The 26044-nt window shown below is 46.0% G+C and overlaps 1 long non-coding RNA gene across 1 annotated transcript; it reads left to right on the top strand.

Annotated features, from left to right (window-relative positions):
* LOC128085566 (uncharacterized) lies at positions 1–26044 on the top strand. Its single transcript, XR_008209014.1, has 2 exons — positions 1–16281; positions 21014–26044. It is a non-coding gene; the product is annotated as an uncharacterized LOC128085566 (long non-coding RNA).

Below are 26044 nucleotides of genomic sequence, written 5' to 3'. Positions count from 1 at the left end.
TGGCAGCACGTCAGCACCTAGAATCACAAAACCTTTAAGGTTGGAACTAAGATCACCAAGTCCAACCACCAGCCCATCCCCACCATGCCCACTAACCACGTCCCTCAGTGCCACATCTCCATGCTTCTCAAAGACACAAAGCTTCACAGGGACAGTAATACCACCTCCCTGTGCCAGTGCAGTGCAGCTCTTTCAAAGAATAAGTTTTTCCTAGTATTTTCCTAGTTCCTCAAATGTTGGAAGCAGGGATCAACTATATGTTGTTGCTCTTGAGGCCCATCTAAACCTTTTCAGAAGGAGAGGCTCTGGCAGTTGTGATCATGAACAGCAAGCAGAAAAGTTTGGAAGGTTATGTAAGTACAGCGTAAGTTATGTAAATGCTTTAAGCTGCCTGAAGAGGTGGTGGAGTTTGCTCCTTGGAGATTTCCAAAGATGTGGGTCTGCCTGGACGTAGGTCTGGGCACCTTGCTCCGAATGACCCCATTGGAGCAGAGGTTAGAGAGATGGACCCAGAGCTGACTTCTGATCTCAACCATTCTGTGATTCCGAAGTTGAGTGTACGTACAGAAATGCAGAGATAGCGACTGGCTGAGTGCTGGGATGTGCCTGCCTGGCCGCTTCCCTGGTCCCCATGTTGTTCCCCATGTGATCACGACAGGAGGGATCCCCTGGGTTCATGCATGGGTGGACAGAGCTTTGAAGCAGAAGCAAGATGTCAGGAATTCTCTGATTTACAAGAGCAAAGGGCTCTCATCATTCCTGTAGGAACAGAACACCATCACATACCCCACTTTTCTGCAGTGCTCACTTCCTACAGAAAGATTTTACTTTGAAATGAAACACCTTTCCTGTGCTTTTTCAGCATGGGTAGCTAGCATGAACATGAAAGCAGCCATGGGCTGGGTGCTGGGGCTGTATAGGGGCCCCTCTGCCTCTGCAAGAGCTCTTTGTGTGACTGCTTTGTTTAGCATCGCCTTTTCAGACAGGCATTTTTCAACCCTTAGCATTGTTCAGGTTCTACTGCAGAGTCAAATGTTAATCGGTGCGTTGTAGTAAAATGTTTTATGGGACAATTTAGCTTGAGCTGTACCCTCTCCCTTTCCATTGTTTTTTCTCAAGGAGCACAAGGGGCTGAGTGATGCTGTTTTCCAGGTGTGAGCTCTTCTGACCACTCGCCATCCTTTCAAGCAGGGAATGCAGTTAGAGCACTAAAGTTGGAACTGGTGTTTCTCCTGTCTGTGGCATGTGGATGATCCTGTTTGCATTTGTTGGCTTTGAGTGGCAATCATTGCTCCCCACACAGATACCCAAGTGTGACATCCATCCCCAAGGACAAGGGCCATGCTCAGGCATCTTGTCCAAAGGGGACCACGTTTTATGCCCATCTCCTTAAGAAACCCATCCCATGTCCAACCTTCCTTGTCACAAGTGGCACAGTGCTGGACGTGGTTCCCTTGGAAAATAAAATCCTGCATCACAAAGATGAAACTGTTTTGTTCATGGCTCCCATGGACAAGTGTGTTCTGAGAAGACTGACTCAAGTCAGAGGTAAAGATGCTGCTCACACCTCAGCTGATCTCAACAGCCATCTGAAAACCCCACTAGAGGTATAAAAAGACACATCTGCAAATCAAGGTGTTATTTGGACACTCTTCTCTTCGGGAAAATTCCATAAAGTTAAATAGTGATAGGAGCAGAATGCTTGAAGTATTGAATATGCTGCTATGTACTTTTTTTCTCCATATACTGTAGAATTTTTGTGCATATCAAGATCATTTATATGAACATCTTTAACACTTTATTTTCTATTCCATTTTGTTAGCAGGATCTGAAACAGAAAACATAAGTGTCCATTACAGTATGTACAGCATCCTCCTAAGGATTTTGTTTCTGAGATCCACAAAAGAAGTGTGTTCTTCATCAGTTAAAGCTGTCCCTTTTTAGCATCTCCTAATCCCTCCCATTGTTGGAGGTCTTCATCCAGCTGCAAAGATAATCCTTCCACTTGGAGGCCTAGGCTCCAAAATTCACCCTCTGCACAGAATTTCCCAGTCTTGATTTAATGTTTTGGGTTTTGCTCAAATAAGAGGCATGGCAGCGTTGAAACAAGAATGTACAAATGCATCTTGTCTTGTGTTGGTACTGTGGAAGCATTTCCAATCACAAAATTCTGCAGGAAAAAGGGCTGGATGGGAAATTTCCATGTATGCTGGAAATAGGCATAGTAAATAGCTGGGCTGTTTTCTACTCTGAGTCTCAGAGGACCAGAATCTGTTCAGGGATTTCTCTCTCTCTTTTTTTTTTTCTCCCCATCTCCCAAATGTTTAGTTTTTCTGCTTTCTTCTTTTGGCCTTTACCTGTTTGATCTTGTGGGAAAAGCCATTAAAGACTGAGGAGGCCCATCAGTGAATAATTGCTAGCACCCTGTAATTGAACTAATCAGAGGTGGTTAATTGTGATGGGAAAATAAGTGTAGAAGGGCCACCGCTGTGGTTTGCAGGCTGGGGATGAAGCTGCTGAGCTGACTGCTGACAGACAATGAATGAGAAATATTTGAGTTTGGGTTCTCTTCCAAGGCATTAGGTGACTCGTGGTTTGTAGCCCTATCTCTAGGCACCTCCAATCCCTGAGGCACAGTTAAGCTGCATTAATTCCAGGTTTTGTTACCTCACCATGACTTACTCCTTTTTCCAACTTGGATTGCGATGTGCCTTAGATGGAAAAGCTTTGTTGATGTCTTCTTTTGCCTCTTGTTTATAGAAGAAGGTGTGATCTGGAATGAGGGGTTTGAAATTACTACCCCAGTACCTGAGGGAAATCTCTACAACCTGATTCCTTCTCTGTTTGGAGAACTCTACAACTTGAGTACTTACATCACTATTCTTCTGCCCTCTGGGTTGCTCTGGTTTACCTAAATATGCTGTTTGGGGTGTATTTTGTGATCCTGACCCGAGTGAGATAAGAAGGCTTTGACATGTCTTTTCAGCTGTGAGATATTCAACCAAAACTCCTACATCAGGCAGTGATTGGGGTATCACTCCTAAGAGGCAAGGGTAGACCCTGCACAGAGCCTGGATGGGAAAACACCAAAAAGCCTTTTTTTTTTTTTACTTTCTCTTCCTTTAAACTTTATCGAGTGTTCCTGTCATCCTGCTTTTTTGGAAGAACCACATCCCTGCCTTCTTTTGCAGAGCTCACCCTATTTGTGCTTCCTTGGATACGTGCCTTAAGTTGAAATGATTGTTGTGTTTTGCTTTCCTCATATTCTGACCAAACATCTAGACTATGGCTTGGATGAGCCTCTTGTGCCAGCTTTTATTGTTTGTTGACAAGAGACTTGATTTGCTTTTCTTTTTCCTTTTCATAACTGATGGATGTGAATGATAGGAGAACAATGCCCTTTTTATTTTCTCCTAAGGAAGGATCCTCTCTTGGATGAGAGCTCCTGGGTTGTTTTGTTCAGAGCTTGTGTAGAAATGTATGGAAAGATGGTAGAAGTTTGTGGAAACTATGTTGGGTGGTGGAATTTCTGGCCAGGGAGAAATATCCCTACCTAAAATACCTGAAGCGGGGATGAGTTGAGTGGTCACCTCAGAAAAGAGAAACTGAAGCTGCATCACAACTGTAGATTGAAACGCACTTTTCTGCATGCTTACAGTAGATCAATTGCTCTTCTCCTCTTGCACCTTTCTCACATCATATGGGTATCTCAATAACCATTGAGCAGGGAGAAGGTAGAAAAGAGCTTTCGTTCCTTTCTCTCCTCTTCTTCCTTGTTCTCTGTCCCCACTGAATGTCTGCAAGACCATGAGGTTAGAGCTTTGCAGAACCAGCTTTTGAAATGTCCTGAAATGATAACCATTTCCTACCCAGCCCTACCCCTCCTGGGGGGGCTTGAGCTGCCGCAGGGGATTTGCAGGATGTGGGTACCTCTGTGTATCCAAACGCCTGCTTCTCACAAAGAAACATTTCTGTTCCTCTGACACTGTTTTTGTGTCACAGTGATCATTTTTCATTTTTAAAGGCCGGCATTCCCTTCAACTATCAACTTGCCACTCCTTTCGTGTGATGTATTGGGGACCCTTTGGGGACTTCTGTGAATACCAGAGATTGCCTTCAAAGAAACTGCGTTTTTCCTGTTTTACCTGCTGGCTCTCATCACTTGCTCTTCAACCTAAAAAAATCCCTAACCCCATGAGAAGGAAACCAGACAGTGTTCCGCCACCAGGATAAGATGCTAACTGTACCTTACACTGCCAAGCCTGCAAAACATGAATTCAATCCCAATTTAAAGTTGTTTTTAAACACTTAGGCTGCCTGCACAGCTCACAGAAAATCTCGTTTGTCTGGTTTACATGTCTCTTGGTGTTTGTTCCACTTCATCCTGCAGTGTCCTCTTGTCTGTCTGCTCTTGGCAAGAGAAGCTGCCACTTCATAAGCATTAGAGATGGGCTTCTCACACTGTAGACTTACAAATAATAATAGAAACCAATAATGTTCATACTGTAAATGCGAGTTAAGAAACAGCTGTATGTGGAAGAAGTATTCATATTTTATGAGAATCTCTGTGCAGTCAGTGAGGTACACACATAGCTGTGCTGAACAGGTGAACAAATAGAAATTTAGGCTACAAATACCATTTCCTAAACAGGAGTAGGGGCCTGCTTGCTTTTCCAGAATCATTCTGGTTTTGAACATGGAGAGAGGCGAGGAGCTCAGAAGGGTGCATGCGGGAATGCAGGTGTGTCTTCAGGTTGCATATCAGGGACATGAAGAGCGTCCCCAGGGCAGCAGGCACAGCCCTGAGCTGCTGGAGTTCAAGAAACGTTCGGACAGCTTTCTCAGATACATGGTCTGATTTTTGGGTGGTCCTCTGTGGAGCCAGGAGTTGAACTCAGTGATCCTTACGGGCTGCTTCCAACTCAGGATATTCTGTGATTATGTTCTTTTCAGTGAATCTTAACAGTTATTTTCCTTATAAACATGGTGTTACACACAATCAAAAGATGTTAAAATGTGTCATATTAATGACCTGCTTCATATTCAAGTTTCGTTCTGGCATTCCGTTCTCAGCCACTAATTTGAGTAACATTTTATTCACACTTGTTAACCGTCAGGAGACTCTAACTCAGTAGAAGTGGATATTCATTGATTTCCCTTTGATAATGAATTGATACAACACTAAAAAACATTGTCAGCCTTCCTGTACCTGTTGCAGTACCTGAAAAGAGTGTGTCATGTAGGCCAGACACTTCATATCTGACAAGGATTCCTTGGGGGGAATTCTTGTGTTTGATTTTAGTGGAATAAATGAGCCCCGAAAAGAGCCAGTTAAAGTATGAGACCACGAGAGCATGCTAATGTATCTGCCTAATTGTTTCCAAAACCTCTCCAGAATGCTGCCTATGGTCCAGGACTCTCCTCCAGTTAGCAGCTGAAGCCTTCAAAGACTCAGGAGTGTTACCACAGGGGAAAAAATAGTAGGGGAGCAAACAGCATAGCCAACACTCCTAAATCTGATTGATTGACCAGCTTGTCTCCTTCTCTCTGTCAACCTAAACCATGTCAAACTGCATTAGATCTTCACAATAAGAGCAGCCATCACCTATCACAGGAACAGGCTGCCCAGAGAACTTTTTGGGTGCCCCATCCCTAGAGGTACTCAAGGCCAGGTTGGATGGGGCCCTGGGCAGCCTGAGCTGGTGGGGTGCAGCTCTGCCCATGACAGGGGTTTGGAACTGGATGGTCTTTGAGGTTCCCTCCAACCTAATCCATTCTATGATTTTATGAATGGAAAGCAAGCAGCAGCTGAGTATGCATCTTTGGAGGAAACTGGAAAGATTTTGACCCCTAAAGTCTGTTGAGGGTCCTGTTGTGTTTTTTTTTAACTCTGCTGGAAATCTTGATGGTTGGAACACACCCAGTTTGTTTTTAGAGCTGTCTGGGGAGTTGTCTGGATGTCAATGAAATTTGTAATGGCAATGGCACAGAGGAACCCAACAAAAACAGTGTTAAAGGAGGGATACTCAAGCATGAAGAATCATTTTGAATGACTTGTTTCTGCATCATCCAACCAGACCTGTTAGACATGGGGAAGCTTCAAATTCGGGCTTTTCCTTTAGACTGCAAAATGTAAAATCTGTGTCTATGGATGTGCATGCATGTGTATGCATCATGGGGACTGAAGCAGAAAGCCTCATGTGTGACCTACTGTGGGGAACCTGCTTCAGCTGGGAGTTGGTATAGATGATCTCCAGAGGACCCTTCCAACCTCTTACAATTCTGTGATTGTGTTGTTTGGTCCAACTGTTAGCTGAAATGGACACAGGGAGTGATCCATATGATTCAACTCCTTGCAGCTCTGCTGTGGGGATGCTCTGCTGGGTGCTGGAGCAAGGTGGGAGCACAACATATGATCCATGCTCATGTCTGAAGCAAGATATATGGAGGCTGACTTTGCAGTGTAGGTCATTGAGCAGTGGCAACTTTCAAAGGCTGCAAGGTGATGATCTGAGCCCCATTCAGAGCGTGGATTCAGTCCTGTGAGGGTGGGAGAGCACCATGCTGGAGCTTGTTGACCTTATTGGGAATCTCAGTGCACTCAGTATCTCCAAACTGAGTGATAGGTACTCAGCAGTACTGTCGTAGCACATGTTCCTTGGTGCTGCCATCGAGGCTTCTCATGTGCAGCAGTCCTTCTTTAGTGACATTACTAATTGGAGGGGAAAAACAGCATGAGGCTATAACACAATGTAAATGTCAGAATTTGGACATGGTGGACTTATTTCTGCACAGGGAAGAAGGTACTGGAGGGGCATCTGGAGGGACTTTGCATCTGACAGCCCCAAGTTGTGATCTGAAGTAATTCTAGGACAAAGCCATGTCTTAGTTAATCATGTAAGACAGTTCTGAGAGTGGGGGTAGGGGATAGCCTGCTGCTCCTCGTATTGATCAGGAATTAATGTCTAACCTTTAAAAATGCAGTGTAGAAGCTGAGTGAGATTGTGAAACCCTACTTTGTGCTGTCTGCGATCAGTTACCTCCGGGGACCCGCAGAGCTCAGGCTGCTGATTACAGATGCATTTGGAAAAACCTGAATTTTCAATTTTTCACATGAATCTCATAAAGTGAAACTGAGTCCTGCTGGGATTTATGAAAACTGGTTTGCTCTCCACTGCATGCAATACATCTCCTTTGCTAAGTTGGGAGAGCTCCGACAGGAGAGGCACCACAAGAATTATTCCACCCTCAGCAAGTTAATTGCTGCATCGTCAAGTAGTACAGAATCCATCCTGTCCCTTCTGCTTTCTCTCTCTTCTCCCCCCTGTTCCTCTCCAAGAGCTGACGTGTGATGTCTTTTATTTTTTTCTCCTTCTTGCCATCTGTTTCGTGTTTGTGACTTGGGGAGGGTGGGTGTGTGGTAGTGGAGCTTGTGATGGAGTTTGCTGGTGGAGGCATTTCTTTCACTCAGTTAATTAGATTTGTGTTTTCCTTACTCCCAGTTCTAAGGGCCATGCAAATAAGACTAAATTATGCATTAGCTATATACCCCAGTGTTTTAAATGCTCCTGTTGTTGGGGGACACCGACTCTATCCCATATTCCTCCCTTTCATAGAATTCAATTATATTTAAACTATTAACAGGGAAAGTCTAAAAATTCTATTAAAATGTCAGTTTAATAAATCTTCCAAGGTTTAATCTTTCATTTCTGGACCGGGGGAAGGGGAGGATGAATTATGACAATTTTAAGTTTTCCCAGAGCAGCCCCTGCATGTTAAATTGTCTGTAACTCTCAGCATTACAGAACTTGTCTCTATTTGTAAAACAATTTCAAGCAATGGGAGGGTGCCCAGGTTTTGTTGTGAAACATGTGGTGGCTGGGGGAATTTGGACCCGGGCTTTTGGTTTAAGCCATTACAGAGAAACAAGAGAAACAGAGCAATTCACGTCCACTCTGGAGACCATCTCCCATCCCTCTGCTGGCTCTCCAAGATAAGGATATCTGGTTCTATACCTGTGATTGGCACTCAGCATTCATACTACACAGATCATTGTCATCTTTCATTCTCTCTTCCTCCATATGCACCTGTGGAGTACCAAAGTGGGACCCCATTGGGCTGAGAGCTGTGGGAACAGCTTATGTAAGGAATGCTCAGGTTGGATAACAGGGAAAGGCTCTGTGCCAGAAGGCATTGAGCTACCCAGGGCACCACCCTGAGCCGTGGGAACCCAATGAAGGTTTGGACAACACTCCTAGTCATATGGTCTGATTTTTGGATGGTCCTGCATAGGTTGGACTCACTGATCGCTATGGGTTCCTTCTAACTCAATCACAGAGTCATCGTAGAATGGCCTGGGTTGAAAAGGACCACAATGCTCATCCAGTTTCACCCCCCCTGCTATGTGCAGAGTTGCCAACCAGCAGACCAGGCTGCCCAGAGCCACATCCAGCCTGCCCTTGAATGCCTCCAGGGATGGGGCATCCACAACCTCCTTGGGCAACCTGTTCCAGTGCCTGTTCCAGTCACCACCCTCTGTGTGAAAACTTCCTCCTAATAGCTAACCTAAACCTCCCCTGTGTCAGTTTAATACCATTCCCCCTTGTCTTATCACTATCCACCCTCATAAACAGCTGTTCCCCTTCCTCTTTATATGCTCCCTTCAAGGTTAACTTGGGTTATTCTATGACTCTTTCCTTTCCACCTGTGTGCTGTACTTCAGCCCTGACTGAATGCCAAAACCGTGTCTCCTATGTTTTCTTCAGCTCACCCTTGATTTGAAGCTGTTCCAGTGTCTAGCACACAGGAAGCTTTCTACTATCTCCTCTCAGCATTCCTGTGCTTGAAATCAGGACTCATTTATGACCATATAAAGAGATGGCAATGTTTCAGCCCAAACAAAGAAAATCTAGCTCTTGGTCTTGCATCTCTACATCTGTAGCACAGAGGATGCAAGCAAGGTGGGTTTTTGGATACCCAAGACATGAACAGAGCATCCAGGATTGCCCTGTGATGAGGCTGCTCCTTCCAGTTAAAGATTCAAAAGCAGAACAGCAACTTGTGTGGGGTAGGAAGAGGCCTGTCATCTGGTCCAACACCCCTGCTACGAAAATGGACACTTATAGCTCCATCAGGTGCTCAGAGCCTCATCCAAACTGACCTGGAGTGTCTCCAGGGACGGGACACCCACCCCCTCTCTAGGCAACCTGTGCCAATGTCTCGCCACCCTCCTTATATGTCCTCCTTATATCCAGTCTAAATCTCCCTTCTTTTAGTTTGAAATCATTTCCCTGTGTCCTATCACAACAGACCACCTTGCATGAGAGTGTGAGAGGCAGGTCCGGCCTATGAAAACAGGTTGTGATTTTTGCTGGCTGTGCAGGCATTGCTCATGTGCTGAGGGCAGATCCAGGAGTGGGAGCTAAACCACTGAATGTGGGCTCTTCCAAGAATGCACACTGAGAAGCAAAATATGTCCATCTGTGGCATGGACAGAGGCTGCAGTCAATGCATTTGAGAATACTGCATAGGTTTCCCCAACAACTGGGGAGCAACTCTTGGTGGGGAGCCTTGCATTGCTCCCCAAAATGGAAGCGCCTGGCACAGCACACAGAAAGTCCAACTCCTCATCGTGATTCCTTCTTGCAACCACATTTTCAACTTCTCTCTGATGTTTAAGCCCAGGAGAGTGAAATTGCCACATCCCAGCCCCGGGAATAGAGAAAGTCAGTGACTAGCAAGAAGGGTCTAAAAGTTCTCGGTACCTTCTGGAGAGAAAGAGGAGAAAAACAATTTGATCCAATGGCTTGGTCAGCCTGACTGCAGAGATTAGCTGATGTCAGGCTGTAGGGAAAGCGTGTGGGGTGCAGTGCTTTGTTTGGGTGAATAAACCATGCATGTTCATGGAATATTAATTAATAATAAATGAACACGCATGAATTATTCATGCTCACAAAAGCAAATTTGCCTTGAAGGCATAACACAAGACAGGTTTTAAGATTTTTTTTTTCCTTTTTTTCAAACTGGGGGACGGATTTGTATAGAGCATAACCGATTGGTGGTAATTTGCATCCAAACACAGTGTGACTGTCACAGCCCCTGCTCAGCCACTGTATCTCAGCACGCTGCACAGGCGCTCCCACTCCCACTAATGCTATTTTAGTCATTCATTTGTCTTCCAAGTTGCATAGAGGGACCTACTTGCTCTGAATCCCATTTGACTCCAGCAGGCCAAAAGCGCTCCCCTGGGGTAATGCTGCTGCTGTTGCAACAGGGATGGATTTGTCCCCTCACGTTTGTTCTGCTGACAGATTTGTTCCACCAGCGTGTAGTGCAGATGTCTCATACATGATGCAGGATGTCAGGTATGATTTGAAGCAGCGAGCAGACACAGGAAATGCTGCTTCTGTGTTTTAATTCGAAATTGTGCTAAAGATGCCATAAGAACCTCTTGCTCTGCCAGTGTTTGTTCTTCTTGTCAAAAAAAACAAAACCTGTAAAATGAATTTCGATAAAATAATGTCTTTGTGTCTTGATGAAGAGCCACCATGCCATTGGAGGCTGCCCATGACTTTGGGGATATCTTGACTCTGCTTTGAGCTTGTGTTCACCGACCAGAAATGGCTTTCTGCCCATTAGGAGCTGCATGTGGGACAAGTGTCACCCTGCGGCTGTCGTGTTGTTTGCTGGACTCTGTAGTTGCTGACTTGCAGGGACCAGTGGTGTAATGGGCTGAAGCAATGCACAGAAATATGAGCGAGCATCTTGTCAAGTTCCTGGTTCTGCTTCTGGTATTTGAAGTGAAATGCAAAGATGTTCAGGTCATCAAAGATTCTTGGGCTGCCATCATAAAATCATAGAACGGCTTGGGCTGGGAGGGACCTCAAGGATCATCAAGTTCCAACACCCCTGCCACAGGCAGAGCCACCAACCTCCAGATCTGGTATTACACCAGGCTGCCCACCATCCAACCTGCCTTGAGCACCTGCAGGGATGGGGCACCCACAGCTTCTCTAAGCAGCATTGCAAGTGCCTCACCACCTTCTCACTGAAAAATGTCCCCTGACATCTCACCTATCTCCCCTCTTTTAGTTTAAAACCATTCTTCCTTGTCCTATCACTGTCTATCTGTGTAAAATGTTGATTTTCTTCCTGCCTATTAGCTCCCTTTATATATTGGAAGGCCACAATGAGCCCTCCCCTTTATCATCCAGGCTTATGCTGAGATATGTCCCCCATCTATCCACATCATCATATTAGTGCCTATCCAGAATCTCATACTATGCCTTTCCTTAAAGATGTGGGCAAAATGTGGAAGCTGGACCTTGCTTCCTGCATGGTGGGTGCACTGCAGCTCTCTCTGGGTGATAAAACCTGTCCCTAATATTCTTCCCAGCTGTCTGGGTGGTGCATGTTTGTGACACGGTGGCTGAAGTCCTTATTTTGGGTGATCTGCTGGGGAAAGGGCTGCTGACAGCTCCAAAATTGGGTCAGGACCTGTGGAAGAGGAGAACGGTTTGAAGATTTGCTGGGTGCCTCCGGGGGGCTGGCAGGGCAGGAGAAATACGGTGTTTGTCAGCCTCCTGGACATCATTTCATGGGAAAACTTAAAGGAATGTTAAAAATAGAGGTGAGATCCCCAGACACAGCTCAGGTCTGCTATGAATCTGGCCTCAAACCATTAAAATGATCTTAAACTCCTTTTTATTTCTTTTCCTATTTTTCCCCCCAGAAGCCTGCACTGACTTCCTCAGCTAATAAAGATTGGGGCCATAAACTCTGCTGTGTTGTCCCAGCAAGGCCGTTCCTTTTGCTAAGCTTCTTCCTCCTGTCTTCAAGTTCCTGTTACTACAGTTTTAGTTTCTACATTTGCAGCAATCTTTCGTTGCTGAGCTGCTGCAGTTTGATCCCTGCTTTTTATCCTGATTCCATAACAAACATGTTGTAAAGCCTCTGCTGCTGGTCTGCAGACGGTTTTTCCAGGAAAAGTGTTTCATGTATTACAACTTAAAACACGGGTGGATTTATTAGGATTTAATGTATTGGGAGCTAAGCCTTTGGTCTCCCTTTTCATATGGTGGCGGAGGCAGACAGATGGGAGTGATCTGAGTAATTTATATGTTAAGAAGTAATAATCTTTGCAGCCATTTTATCTGCCCAAATGCTTTTACCTTTGATCTTTCTGTTTTCGAGAAACACCTTGTGTTTTTTTTCCATACTTCTTCGCCTGCCAAAGACAAACATCTCTGAAGACTCCTTTGAGCATTTCCCTCAGCTGAGGAGAAGCGATGTCTGATTGTCACTGCCCCATCCAAATGCCTCCACACTTAGCTGCAAAACTTCTTGGTATTTAAGGGCAGAACAGCCAAGGGAAAAATGCTCTCCAGAGCTTGAAAAGTGCATTGTCCTCTCGCAATGGAAATCTGTAGCCCTAGGTCTCGTGGTATTTAGAAGTCAGTAGATTTACTAATTAACGTTGCTCACTCAATTAAAAAGCCCTTGATCTGAGCCCACCAATGGATTTTTGGTATCTGTAAAAATCTTTGCCTTGTGTCTGAAGATTTAGCGATTTCTTTCTTTACTTTCAGACCAAGGCTCAGTGGGAGGAGACACGGGTCAACAAAATGAGCTTTGGTGCTCCACTGCTCTGGCTGCAGAGGCTGTCCTGGGCTGCAGCTGGGAAGGGGCTTAACTGCAATAATTTACTAGGCGAGGTAATTACTGGATTAAGGGTGAGTGTTGTAGCACTGGGGGATGGCACTGACTGAAGATAAGGTTCTGTTAGAAGAAGGCAGTAGGGCCAGAGGAAGAGTGGCAAAGTCATTCATGATGCCTCTTTTTGAAATGTCCCACAGCTTGGGGAATGAGGCAGATGCCAGCTAAGTTTTACTTTATTCTATTTGGGCTATATCCAAGGAAGCTAGGAAGAGAAATATTTTTATTTCACCAGGGTAAAGACTATCAGTACAACACTGCCTCTCTTTCACCTCTTGCTATATATATGTGCTCGCAAGAAGGCTCTTCACAGCCCACTTTGTTTGTGTGTTAATTGTTTTCTCTGTCTGGCACTTTTCATCTGTTGAGTCTATTGTTGTTGTTTTCCAGTGGTAAATTCAAGCTGAGCATCACATGAACTGGTCTTGTTTTTTATGGGAAATTCAAATAAAGTTTTCTCCATAAGAAAAACCCCTGAAGTGACAGACTAGATAAAGACATTTTATCCTAAGAACATAAGCACAGCATGATGCACAGATCTCTTGAGTTGACAGAAGCCCAGCTCTCTGTAGCATTAAGGCTTATTTCAGGGACTTCCTTAAGAAATTTAGGCCCATATATGCCCTCCATTTAGAAATCTCTTTTTCTCTTGCAAGGTTCACTATCTTGCTGAAGTCATGAGCCATAATAAAATCTCTGATCATGCTCCTTTTTTTAGAAATGCTTCCATCATCATTTGTAGTACATTCCTTCATACTTTGCAGCATGGACATCCATTGCACCCACCATGCAGACACAGCAACTGTATGCATGAAGGTATGCAATGCCAATGCTTCCCATGTACCTCTACAGCCTTCAGAACTCACGGTGATGAAATTATTCCCATGGTGTTTATCATAGAATCATGGAATCATTAAGATTGGAAAGCACCACTAAGATCATCAAGTCCAACCACCAACTCATCATCCTCATGCCCTCTACACCCCCGTGCCCTTCATTTCCTCTGAAGCCTCCAGCTTGGAGCACTGAGAGTGGCTGGGAAGAAGGGCATTTCTGCTTTGCCTTTGTCTGCATCTGAGATCTGTAGGCATAAACACGATCTGTGCTCCTTCACACACAGCACTCCTAGATAATGGGAAAAATAAGTGGAACCACGAGTTAGTCACCCTCATACCTTCTAAACTCCTGTGCCCATTATTTTTTCTGAAGTCTTTGCCCATAGCAAGGAGTTTGGAGCTAGATGATCTTTGAGGTTCTTTACAACTCAAGCCATTCTGTGATTCTATGATTTACCAAGCAGTGTCATTGCAGAGCTTATCTGCCATGTACATGGAACTGCCCAACGTTGAGGTGGGAAGGAGATAGAGGTGAAATCCATCAGGAGCAGAGTGGCTGGAAGGAAAGGCAAAGCTCTGAAATCTCAGTTCTAAAACCGAAGTGAAAGGGTAGGCGAGGTGTGAGCAGCCCATGCCTCCACAACACGTCTCCCACCTGGTTTCCCCCTCAGTGGCTGAGCTCTGAAAACCTCTTGGGAAAACCATCAGCCCTGGGAGGCTGCGTGGGTTTAAAGTCGAGAAATGCAGTTCAGAGATGATTCTCTTTTGCTTGCCATGCAGTTGTCTTTTTTTTTCTATGCTTCTCGATTGGAGCGGATGTGACTCGTCTCATCAAATTGGCATCCGCAGGGTAGATGCTGATTTCAGCAGCAGTCACCCAGGGCTCCCGAACGGACTGCAGGGATTGAGCCAAGGCAGCTGAAGGAGTCCAGGGCATGATTCATCTCTGCTTCCACTCCACGTCTAAAATAGGTCTGGAAAGTTCAGCTCAGAAAGTGCCGATTTTTCTCTGCTGGCTGTGAAAGATGCTGACGGTGGTCAGCTCAGCTGTAGTCCCCGTTGTGGACATCCATGTCATCAGGTGGATCCTATCCAAATGGTTCCTGGATGGGTTTTTGAGCAGTGCTCAGCACATGGGGCATGTCTTTGGTTGCTGCAGATGTGCCTTTAGTGTAAATAATACCAACATGCTCGAGGACACATATTCTCCCTTATTATTCCACCTCCATGTACATACACTTACGTCTACCACAGGTTGATCCATATTTGCTAATATAAGAAGACTAAGGGTAGGGGGGCCGGGTGGGTGAGCGTGCAGTGCTTGATATGAATAGGGTGAGATAGGCTGATATCATCAGACAACAGCATTTCTGCATCCTGATTGATTGAGGTGCTCTGTTTCCACATTAACTTGCAATAAAGTGCTCTCTCATGCCGATACGCATTCATCATGTGCAATTGTGGAGACTGTTTATAACTTAATTTACTCCGAGGTAATGATGATTATATCTAAATATTTATGGAGAGGTCAGTGCAAGTAAATTTCTCAGTAATTCTGTTTTGCTTTTCTTTTCTTTCTCTTTTCTTCAGCCAGCCAAATTATCTCAATGCTCCCTACAGACCTTCTGCTAATTCCTTTGTTTGCAGTGACAGTTAGTGGAAAAAGAAGGCTGATTAACTGCAGGCTGCCTCTGTGCCGAGCCAGCCAAGTCTAACCAGAGGTGTATGGCTCGTCTCTCCCTTTTAATTTTGAACTGCAGGAAAGTCATGGGCCAGAGCTGTCTATTAGAATATATCTAAATCATGCATGTGTTTGTGTGTGCTAGCAGCACAAGCTTCACACCAGTGCTTTCACAATTGATGCTCTCTGCAGTTGTGAAAGTGGGCAGCACTACGATGGGAGCACTGGTTGTTCTTCCTCTGCCGATGATTTTTTCAGTTCAGACCATAACTGATCATCTTTGAGGTGGATTATATACACCTTAGAGTGCCGGTTAATTTCGGAGTGTGGGCATTTCCCCATTTCTTCTATTTGCTCTTTGTGCTTTTTATCTCATAAGACACACAGCACCACGGAGGTTCCATCGCTTCTGATGGGATTTAGCCCTGTGGAGCTGTGGTTTGTAGGCATCTCACAGCCTCTCTGCTGATATGAGGGCTAGATGAGCTGGAATTCATCTCCCAGAAATTCCTGGAGGCAACATGGAAAATGGACCACTGTGTTATCTCAGAGAGAATAGGAATTCCACGATATTGATATGAAAGAGCTGAGAGGATGTTTCATTTTGATATCCTACAAGAAACATCTGTTGAGCACCATGCTTCTTGGCTCTCCTCACCCCAAACACAGAGCTCCAATACATCACCACCTTCTTTTCCTTCTCCTCTGTTGGCCATGTTCATTGTCTTTGTGTAGCTCTGAGTGCTGTGCTTGGTGCAGAACTGGTTGCTATTCGTATGCTCCCACCCATCAGTGCTCCATGTGACTTTTAAGACCTCCCCTCACCCTACCTTAACTGCTCCTTGTCTTTGCCTTTGACTTGTTGGTATCCTTCACACACGCTCCACAGTTTCTTCTGCTTTTACCTTTTCTCAGTTGTATTTTCCCTGGAGGAGCAGTAGAAGCCCAGCCACCATGCATTCCCTGTGCTACACCATGCCAAAGGGATACCAAAACTCAGTGACTGGAGCCAAATGTTTGTTCCATGTATCTGTGCATCAGTGATTTGGGGTGAGTATGCATTTTTTGGTGCTCCTCAAAACATTGGATTGTCCAGCTTCAGCTGCCTGGGTTCAGGTGGAAAATGGACCGGTGCCATCCTGCAGCTCAGCCTTCATGGTGCTGAGGAAGGCAATTGTGTAAATCTACTGTAAGCCTGAATCAAACGCTGCAAGAGGGAAGAGATATTGAAGTATATTGAACCACAGAGGAAAAAAGTCTAAGTGCAATCTGCTCCATTAAAAATTTCATAGGCCGTTACTTTTACAATGCAATTAGCTTTGCAATTTCGATGCTATTGGAAGACCAGCACAGTGGATAATCAGCAGCAGAAATGCCTGTGAAGGTACATTTGCAGAAAACCTTCAGGTTTTAGCTATCTTTCACATGGCATGTTCCTGACTGCACTCACGTGTCGATGACTGTTGTTCAGGTTGGACATGAAGGAAAATTTATTCTCCATAAGAGGGGTGATGCAGTGGCACAGCTGCCCAGGTGGTCACCGTCCCCTGGAGATGCTCCAGAGCTGTGGAGATGTGGCACTGAGGGACGTGGTCAGTGGGCATGGTGGGGTGGGTTGATGATTGGACTTGGTGATTTGAGTAGGCTTTTCCATCCTTAATGTTTCTATGATGCTGTTGTTCTTTCCTCCTTCACTCGTGTCCATTTCTGCAGTTTTAGCAAGCAATCTCTGGCCCCATGCAGCTGCTCAGGGTCTGCCAGCAGCGGGGGCTTTGTCAGCAGTTTCCCACATCTGATGCTATAGCTTTGGAGGAGTTAATGCTGACATGTAAAGCAGTGAGAGGGCTTTTCATGTGAATTCTGATGAAAAGAAAAGGATCCCAAGAGCCACATAAACATCTTTCCATGGCTGAATGCTTCATACACAGTTTATGTTTTGTTTTTAATAGAAAGAGCAAAGTGATTTTTTAAATTTATTTTGCTTACTGCAAGACTTAGGGAAAAGTTCCCATTTCTTTGAGGAAGGGCCTTGTTGACTGCGGCAAGCATTGGCTGCCACACATCACAACTACATTGAGGTGCTCCTGGGCAGAGAAATGTTTTGGCTTTATTTTTATCACAACACATTGCATTTTATTGTGAGGACTCTCAGCCCTGCTGAAGCAGCAGAAGGGCTTTAGCACCAAGTTTATGAGACTGGTGAGATGCAGACCTCAAACCTAAAAGCAGCATCTCCATGCAGGAATCTTCGTGAGCTCTACTGTGACAACACATCTCTGTATGTCCCAATGCCCAGACCTGGCAAACTTTGGTGGAAATTCATGGTGTGCATGGGGATAACTTTGCCCAACACAAGCTGTGGACAAATAGAATCAAAGAATCATTAAGATTGGAAAGGACCACTAAGATCATCTAGTCCAACCATTAGCCACATGGTGTGGATCAGGAGCTTGTTTAACTGACAGCAAGTCTCATAAAAGCCTGTGTTACTTCCCCCACCCTGAACCCCAGCTCTGCAGCATGCAATCACACACGAATCACTGATGAGATCTTATTCCTTCTGGCTGAATAAGATAAATTTCCTTAAAAGCCCAGACCCTGACATTTCAGAGAACCGCAGCTGAACACAAAGAATGCGTATTGTTTCTAAATAGATGCATGAATAACAAGGAAAAAAAAAAAAAAAGTCTTATATTTTTTAGCCAATCTCACAATTTCAAAAACTGACTCATGGTTTTTCTCATGCTTCATGGTGACATTGCCAAGCTTCTGTTGTCAGACTGCTGAAAAGCTTGTTCACTTTCATCCAAATACCAAAAAAATGAGCAAAATCAGATCAGTTTCCTTGTCTCCGAAATTTGGACAGAGGTTGCATCTTTTTTTACAATGCTGTGCCTTAGAAGAAGGAACAGGGGCAGGAAACTGAGCTTCAACACCCAGAGGTCTTCTGTTATCCCTCTTCCAGTCCGTCTCCTCACAACCTTTGCCTTATAAAAAAATATAAAATCATAATTCGACACAATCCATTTCTGAGTGTGAAACAGCATTGTAACATAGGCTACCATGAGGCTTTTGGGTTCTAACGTGCACAACATAGCAATTGTTCTGGAATGATTCCCACCTGAGAAGAGGTGCCTCCACTCCTGAGGTGTTCTGTTCCCCTCCACACAGGTGTAGCTGAGCTCCCTGAGCACAGAGGATCCTGCTAGCAGAGACTAAGGGTAAATCAGGGATTTTTGTTGTCACTACCTCTGCAGGCAGCCTGGTGCTGCTGTGAGCAGGGTGTGCAGTGCATGCACACTGCTGCTGGAAACCATCTCGCTAGGCTATCAGGCCAATTGTTGGACAACCAGATTTTCCTGGTGGGAAATCAGTTGCCAACAGGTAGCAGGTGGTATTTTCTTCCCTTTTCTCTAGAGTAAAAGGCTTTGGGAATGGGAAGTGAATACCTTCAGCATTCCTCTCCTGCAGCTCTTTCTAATGGGCAGCAGTATGGAGTTGGCACCAGCAAAGCCATTTATTTGGAAAAAGAGAGAAGAAGTGAACTAAGAAAATAGTGTCTCTAATAGTTCAAGACCAGAGGCAGAACATCCACAATTTACAGATACTATGGCCACTGCAAATACAGCCTGGATTGGGCCTCAGAAAATGAGGAGGTTCTATTTTCTGTTGAAGGCACCAAAGCATCTCCCTTTAATGTCAGCAGGAGCAGTACATACCTAGAGAGCAGCTCATGCAGACGGAGTGCCACTCAGGAGGTGCAGCTCACTCATCAAACTGCAGAGGGCACAGGACATGTTTTGCAGTGGGCTTTGGCTGCTGTGGGCAGAAGTGCACACGTAGGATATGGAGGCATCAGACTCTGCTGATGATCACCCGCTGCTCTTCCAGGGCTGGCATGAGATGATGGGCCTTGTGGGTGGTGTGAGGGGGAAGAAAATATGCTCAGAGACTGAGGTCCCTGGGGGATGCTTGATCCTATGCACCCATTTATCCACAGGAGCTTGTGTGCACAAAGGCTTTCTGTCTTCCCTGGAGATTAGCGATACTTGCTGCTTTCCCCAGCATATAATATTGGTTTGACAACTGTAGCTAACTCGTGGTTCCACTTATTTTTCCCATTATCTAGGAGTGCTGTGTGTGAAGGAGCACAGATCGTGTTTATGCCTACAGATCTCAGATGCAGACAAAGGCAAAGCAGAAATGTCCTTCTTCCCAGCCACTCTCAGTGCTCCAAGCTGGAGGCTTCAGAGGAAATGAAGGGCACGGGGGTGTAGAGGGCATGAGGGTGATGAGTTGTTGGTTGGACTTGATGATCTTAGTGGTGTTTTCCAATCTTAATGATTCCATGATTCTATGATAAACACCATGGGAATAATTTCATCGCCGTGAGTTCTGAAGGCTGTAGAGGTGCATGGGAAGCATTGGCCTTGCATACCTTCATGCATACAGTTGCTGTGTCTGCATGGTGGGTGTGTGGTTGCAATGCGCTTGCATCAGCCTGCATGCACCCAGCACGTGAATCAAAGAACCACAGAATCATGAAGGTTGGAAAAGTCCACTGAGATCCCCAAGTCCAACTGTCAACCAATCCTCACCGTGCCCACAAACTGTGTTCCTCAGTGCCACATCTCCATAGTGTGTGAACACCTCCACGGATGGTGATTCCACCACCTCCCTGGGCAGCTGTGCCAATGCATCGCCTCTCTTTCTGAGAAGGAATGTCTCCTAATATCTCACCTGAATGGCTATTCCTGCCCATTGACACAAAGCGGATCCAAGATGTGGCTGTGATATGGGCAAGGACAGTGCCCTGGATGGAGCTTTAGCACACTTACCATTTTCATTTTTTATTGACACTTTGAATCGCAAAGGGTCTGATTTATAGGAGGATATGCAGAGATTTCAGAAGGCATTGGTCAGGGAATCTGTGTTCTGGATGTGGCCTCAGACGTAGAATCATAGAGTCATAGAATGTCTTGAGTTGGAAGGGACATCAAAGATCATCTATTTCCAAGCTTCTGCTATGGGTTGGGCTGCCTCCCACCAGCTCAGTCTGCTCAGGGCCCCATCTAACCTGGCTTTGAGCACTTCCAGAGATGGGGCATCCACAGCTCTCACAGAAGACTGTGTCAGCACCTCACCACTCTAAGTAATGAATTTCCTCCTAATGTCTAAAGTAAATCTCCCCTCTTTTAGTATAAAACTGTTCCCTCTTGTCCCGTCACTGTCAGACTGCATAAAAAGTCAGTCCCTCTTCTGTTCATAAGCTCCCTTCTGTACTGGCAAGCTGCAGTCAGGTCTCCCAACAACCTTCTCTTCTCCGGGCTGAACAACTCCAGCTCCCTCAGCCTGTCTTCACAGGAGATGTTCTCCATACTCTGGACCCATTCCAAAAGTTCCACTAAAATTCCACATGTGCCAGCTGTGGTCCTGACTGTCCATAAACCTTATTTCTCAGGCCACGTGCAGATTTCCAGCAACTGCTGGATGCCACCAAAGTGCAACATTCTGGCAGGGCAATGACGGAGACACAGCTGGGGTTGCAGCATGGGGGGGGAACAGAGCAGCCCCATGTCACGGTGGAGAGCCGTGCTGCTGCACTGGGCTCTTGAGGGATGGGATGGGTGACTCAAAAAAACCCATCCAACCCCCAACATGGTGCCAGCAGCACTGTGACCATCAGCTGGGCCCCGTCCTTTGTGACCACCCCTCTCTCTCCTTCCTCCCCATCCTTCCCAGCCCCCTTCCTGACGGGGTTAATTTTATTTTTTTCCTCCAGGGGTTTGCAGCGCTGGCTGAAACGCGCAGGCCAGCTGCCTGCCGGTGGCAGCAGGAAAACAGGCAGACAAAGCAGATGGACCCAGCAGGGGTGGAGGAGCGCTGTCTTCAGCGGGCCATAGGCATCACTGAAGAGTAAACAGCTCTCCGAAGGGAGCCGGGAGCTAACCCCAAACCCATCCTCTCCAAAGCACTCAATCACAGCACATTAACAAGAGCGCCTGGACTGCTGGGGGAGAGTAAACAATGAGAGGCCTTGCTGGCGGGAGAGTGGGAAAAGCGCAGCCCCCCTCCAGCTCATATTTATTGTAAGAGGGTGTAAAAAGTGGCTCGTGGCTCAGCATGCTGTCAGCGAGCCGCGCTCGTTGTCAGTGCTCATCTTGTAGGAAAGCCGCCCTTTGCCTTCGTGGGTTGAGTGGGTGCCTGCGCGCTGCTGGACACGCAGGGATGCTCAGCGAGGCCAGGAGGCAGCAGCAGAAGTGAGAGGCGAAACCTTCCCTCCCACAGGCGAATGTGCTTCGATGCTTGCCCTAAACCAGGCAGGGGTAGCATCGGGGCTACCGCTCCTTCCAACCACAGCCACTCAAGTGAGCCGCCTGTTTGGATGAGGGAAGCGTGTTGGGGACCCAGCGCTACTGTCCAGAGCAGGAGGGGGAGATCTCCTCCTGTCCATACCAGTGTGACTTCCTTGGTTTGAGAGCGGCTTCTGATTTATGCCCAGGGGCTGGAGCCCGCTCACCGGGCGCTGCTCTTTCATCTGCAACGTTGCAGAGAAATTTGTTTACAGAGCTCTTGGCGCGCTCACAGATTCTTTCTCCCCTTCCCCCTTTTCCTCCAAATCAGCTACAGTTTTCCCTCTCCCTTGGCTCCCGCTGCAAAACCGATTGACCTTTCTGGGCTGTGTCTGACACATGAACCGTGCAAAATCCTTTCTTCTCCCCGAGCCCTGTGCTTGCTTGGGAACGTGGCTGCCTGGAGGAGTGCAAACAGGAGCCCTCCAGCAGCCCTTTGCTGCATTTCTGAGGGCTGCTTTGCTTGTAATGCTGCGCATCCTTGAGAGTGGGTGGCTGTGTGTGCTGTGGCTGAGCTCCCCAGTGCTCTTTGCAAACACTGATGATAGGATGAGGAGGAATGTCCTCAAGTTGTGCCTGGGGATGTTCAGATTGGATACTAAGAAAAACTTTGTTCCAAAAGAGTGGTGCTGCAGTGGCACAGGCTGCCCAGGGAGGTGGTGGGGTCACCGTCCCTGGAGGTGTTCCAGAACCATGGAGATGTGGCACTGAGGGATATGATCAGCATTGTGGGATGGGTTGATGGTTGGACTTTTTCACCCTTAATTATTCTATGATTTCTATGATTCTATGCCACTGTTGTGTTCCAGCGCTACTGAATTTCAGCCAAAGTCTGAAAATTTCTGATCCAGTTGTTCCCTGCTCCCAGTGGGATGTATCCACATGGAAATAGCAAAAGGACATTTTTTTTTCTCATCAGGAACACTCAGCAGAGCACTTGTAGGGTGCAGAGAGCTGATCTTACTAGCTTTGTGGTAGTAGCTTTGTGATTTAACCTGGAAAAAGAGTTGTCTGTGCTTGGCCCATTGAGCCACAGAAGAGATAACAAAAGCCACCAATTTGTCATAAATATAGAATATAGTTCTTTTTTTTTTTTTTTTTTTAAATTAAATCTAGTGGTTGGCCAACCTGCCCACGGGGATTGAAATTAGATGATTTTTTTTAAGGACCCCTCCAACCCAGGTCATTCTGTGATTCTCTGATTCTCTGACTGATACTTTCTACCTCTCTTGAGGGTAAAGAAGCATGGTGGAAGGGACAAGTGGTCTGGTGGCCTGGCTGAGATAATCTCTGCAGCCATTTCCAAAGGCTTACATCAGTCTGCTGTGAAACCAAAGCACTCTTTAATCCTTCCTGAGCACATGTTGAACCTGGGCCGTTGGGCCACATATTGACTCAGGTTCAGCTTTGTTGTGTTGCTCATCTGTGCTGCAAGAGAGGGGTTCAGAAGCAGCTTTCCATTGGCAGCAGGTGGAAATTGAGCTGTTCTTCAATCGTGCCAGTGACTGCTAAAGCTGACCTTATCCTGTCTGTCTTGTATTTTAAAAGCTGGAGTTTGAGGCAGGTGAAAACATACAGGTGTTTTCTTCTTCTTGTCTAAAGTAGCTGTGTTATATGCCTTGGTGAAACCTGAGCTTAATTCACCTTGGCCATAACATATCAGAGGAAATATCAACAGTATAAATCATAGCAAACACGAGGATGGAGCTCTGAGAAAGTGCCAAAGTGGCCAAGAATACATTAATAATGAAGGCTGCTCTGGCTCAGTTGCAAGACAAAAAGGTCCCATCTGTACAAAAAGGCATCAAATTGCCCCAGAAAAGAAAACCATGCAAGCTGAGCCTTCTCTGAAACTCAAAGCACAGGGATCCTCTGGGGAACCCAACCCTGTCTGGGTGGTACTCAGCAAGGGGAGCTCTCCTGGACCAGGCCATACCCTCGACCCATTCCCACACTCGCGAATGTCAGCAGAAGATTTTCACGAGATTCAGGGAGAGCAGTGATGTAACTCAACGATGGGATCTCCCCCCTTTCTCTGGAAAAAAATAAGTCTTCAAATTGAGTAAAATATAAAAGCGCTTTCTTAGCTTAGGCCTCCTACAAGTGAATTCCTCTGGTGCCAGTGATGGGCTCCTATTCTCCCTGGGAAATACATCAATTTGATTTTCTCCCTCAAAGGATTCGTCACTGAAAGACAACACCACCCTCTTCCACCCAGCTTTTCAGTTGCCTCCAGGTGCTTGGGGAATACCAGTGAAAGGAGCCGCTCCTTGCTTCTTTTCCTTCCCCTTTTATTTCTCATGATTGCTTCCTCTCTGATCTTTTTTTTTTTTCCCCTTGAAAGAACACCTTCCTTCCCACCGACTGCACTGCCTGCTGTGGCTCAGCATGTCCCAACATCCGTCCTGGCAGCCGTCCCTCCCTTCCAATCTGATTCCTCTATATTTTCATTATTTGTTGAATAAAATTACTGATAGCAGCAACAGAGCCCAAGTGCATAGACCATGCTGCAGGGTGGATGCAGAACTGCACTCTTGATGTAACTGTAGAATAATTCCACATCTGCAGCAGAGAGTGGCAGAGCCCCTGTCACTGTTTCTATGGGACTGCTGGTGATGGGCAGCTCTCCTTGTGGTGTGATGAATATTCAGCAGCCCCCCATCTCCCCTGGACACTGAAAGAGTTCACTCAGGTGGCTGACAAGAAATGTGGTGGACTCCAAGCATGCCCTGATGTTTTCATCCCTGATGTTCCCCTTCTGTCTCCCCTAGGGTTTAACCTCTGTGACACCAGTTTTTCTCCCGTGACCAAATACATGCTCCTGAATTTGGGGAGGATGCATGTGTTTATCAGAGTTGTGTGAAATGCTCTACTTCTTCCTTGCAGGAGGACAGAAGAGGAAATGGTTTGTTTTGAAGATGTGCCATGATAGGCAATTCATGCTTGCTTATGTTTTCACACATGCCAGCTTGGATAACTTGGGTGGAAAACTGAAGTGAAGCAAAGTCCTCAGCCTCTCATAGCTTTGGCAGCAGTCACCAGTGGCCTCCTAGAGCTGAGCTGTTGGAGAGCATCTTGACCCCAACCCAAGGGCTGGAGGTGACTGCTACACTGCTGTTTTAGGGATCTTGAGTACTCTAAGTGTTTTATTTCCTAAAGCAAACAAAAATGCTGCTCCCATCTGCCCTTCAGAGGCACTTAGGAGGCATCCGAGTAAGCTCTTAGTTTTGGGAATGAGTTTGCCTTCTTCCCTGAGATATGATAGCCTGCAACTCAGGAGGAGTTCATGGAGCATGCCATATTCCTGACTGCCCAGGAGCGTTCTATCAGCCCATTGCAGGCCTGATACTGGATTAAGGACAAAAGCTTTCCAGCCAGCAGTAGGGATGCATGAAGTTTCGTCTGTGAAAGACCACAGAACACTTTGGGGTTGTTGGAAGATGGGTTTTGTATGCAGCACATCCCGCATTTCAATGCTGCTTTCCAGAGCTGTTTGCTAGCAAATTGCCAGGATTTGAAATTCAGGTAGGTTGCAGGATGAAAAAATACCCTTCCCACATTGCTATGACCTTTTTGGTGGTTTATTTGTTAAAGGCATTACTGTTCCCCTCGGGAATGGTGCCTTCCTCTGTTTTATGCTCTAAGGATGTGGCTCTTTTCATGTTTATCTTTGATTCAAGCATTGTAAAGAGCAATCCCTCGCACTTACGTGCTTCATTGTATTCTGGCCATGAGAGATTCTCCCCCACTGTTTGTAGCCTTTTTTCAGTGCAGCTAGTAAAATATTTGAACAGGAAAAAAAAAAAAAAAAAAAAGAAAGAAAAAAGAAGAAAGAAAAAAAAAGAAAGAAAAAGAGACACTAAACAGCTTCCAGCATTTAGAGGATAAAATGAGATGTAAGGAAAAGGACGACTGTGGTTAATGCACAGGGCTGGGAGGCCTCAGATGGACCATGGCCTCTCTTCGTTTCTCTTCTGACTTCTTCTGTGACTTTGTCTAAGTCATTTGACCTCCTCCTGCTGTAGCTCTGGGGTGTTAAACACACACTATGTTTTCTGCTGAGAAAACCCAAGCTTGCTGTCCCCAGAGAGCAGAGCTCAGCACTGCCCATCCGCTCCCGATGAGGAACTGTATGGCCGTGAGCCCTCATCATCCTCTGCTCTGTGCCCAACAAACCCAGGGCTGTCAGCTACCGCTCAGACTCCTTGCCCTCCCCTGTGGATGCATATCAGCACGTGATACAGCCTGGTTTTGCTTCCCTAATTTTGGATGACACATGGAAGCTGATTTGCACAGGGTGAATGCAAACCAATGGCTCATCCACTGAAAAATAATTAAATTTCAATGGGTTACAGCAGGCAAGCTGGAATCCAAGGATCCTAAGGTTGGTTATGTTGGGGTGCTTAAGGGGAAACCTCCAGTGGGCAAGGATCTGTTGTAGTCCAGATAAGCCCTCACAA

The sequence above is a fragment of the Tympanuchus pallidicinctus genome, unplaced genomic scaffold (genome assembly GCF_026119805.1).
Source record: "Tympanuchus pallidicinctus isolate F22 unplaced genomic scaffold, pur_lepc_1.0 scaffold3, whole genome shotgun sequence".
Classification (NCBI taxonomy): Eukaryota; Metazoa; Chordata; class Aves; order Galliformes; family Phasianidae; genus Tympanuchus; species Tympanuchus pallidicinctus.
The sequence above is the reverse complement of the archived record's forward strand: the minus strand, read 5'-3'. Positions and strand labels throughout refer to the sequence as shown.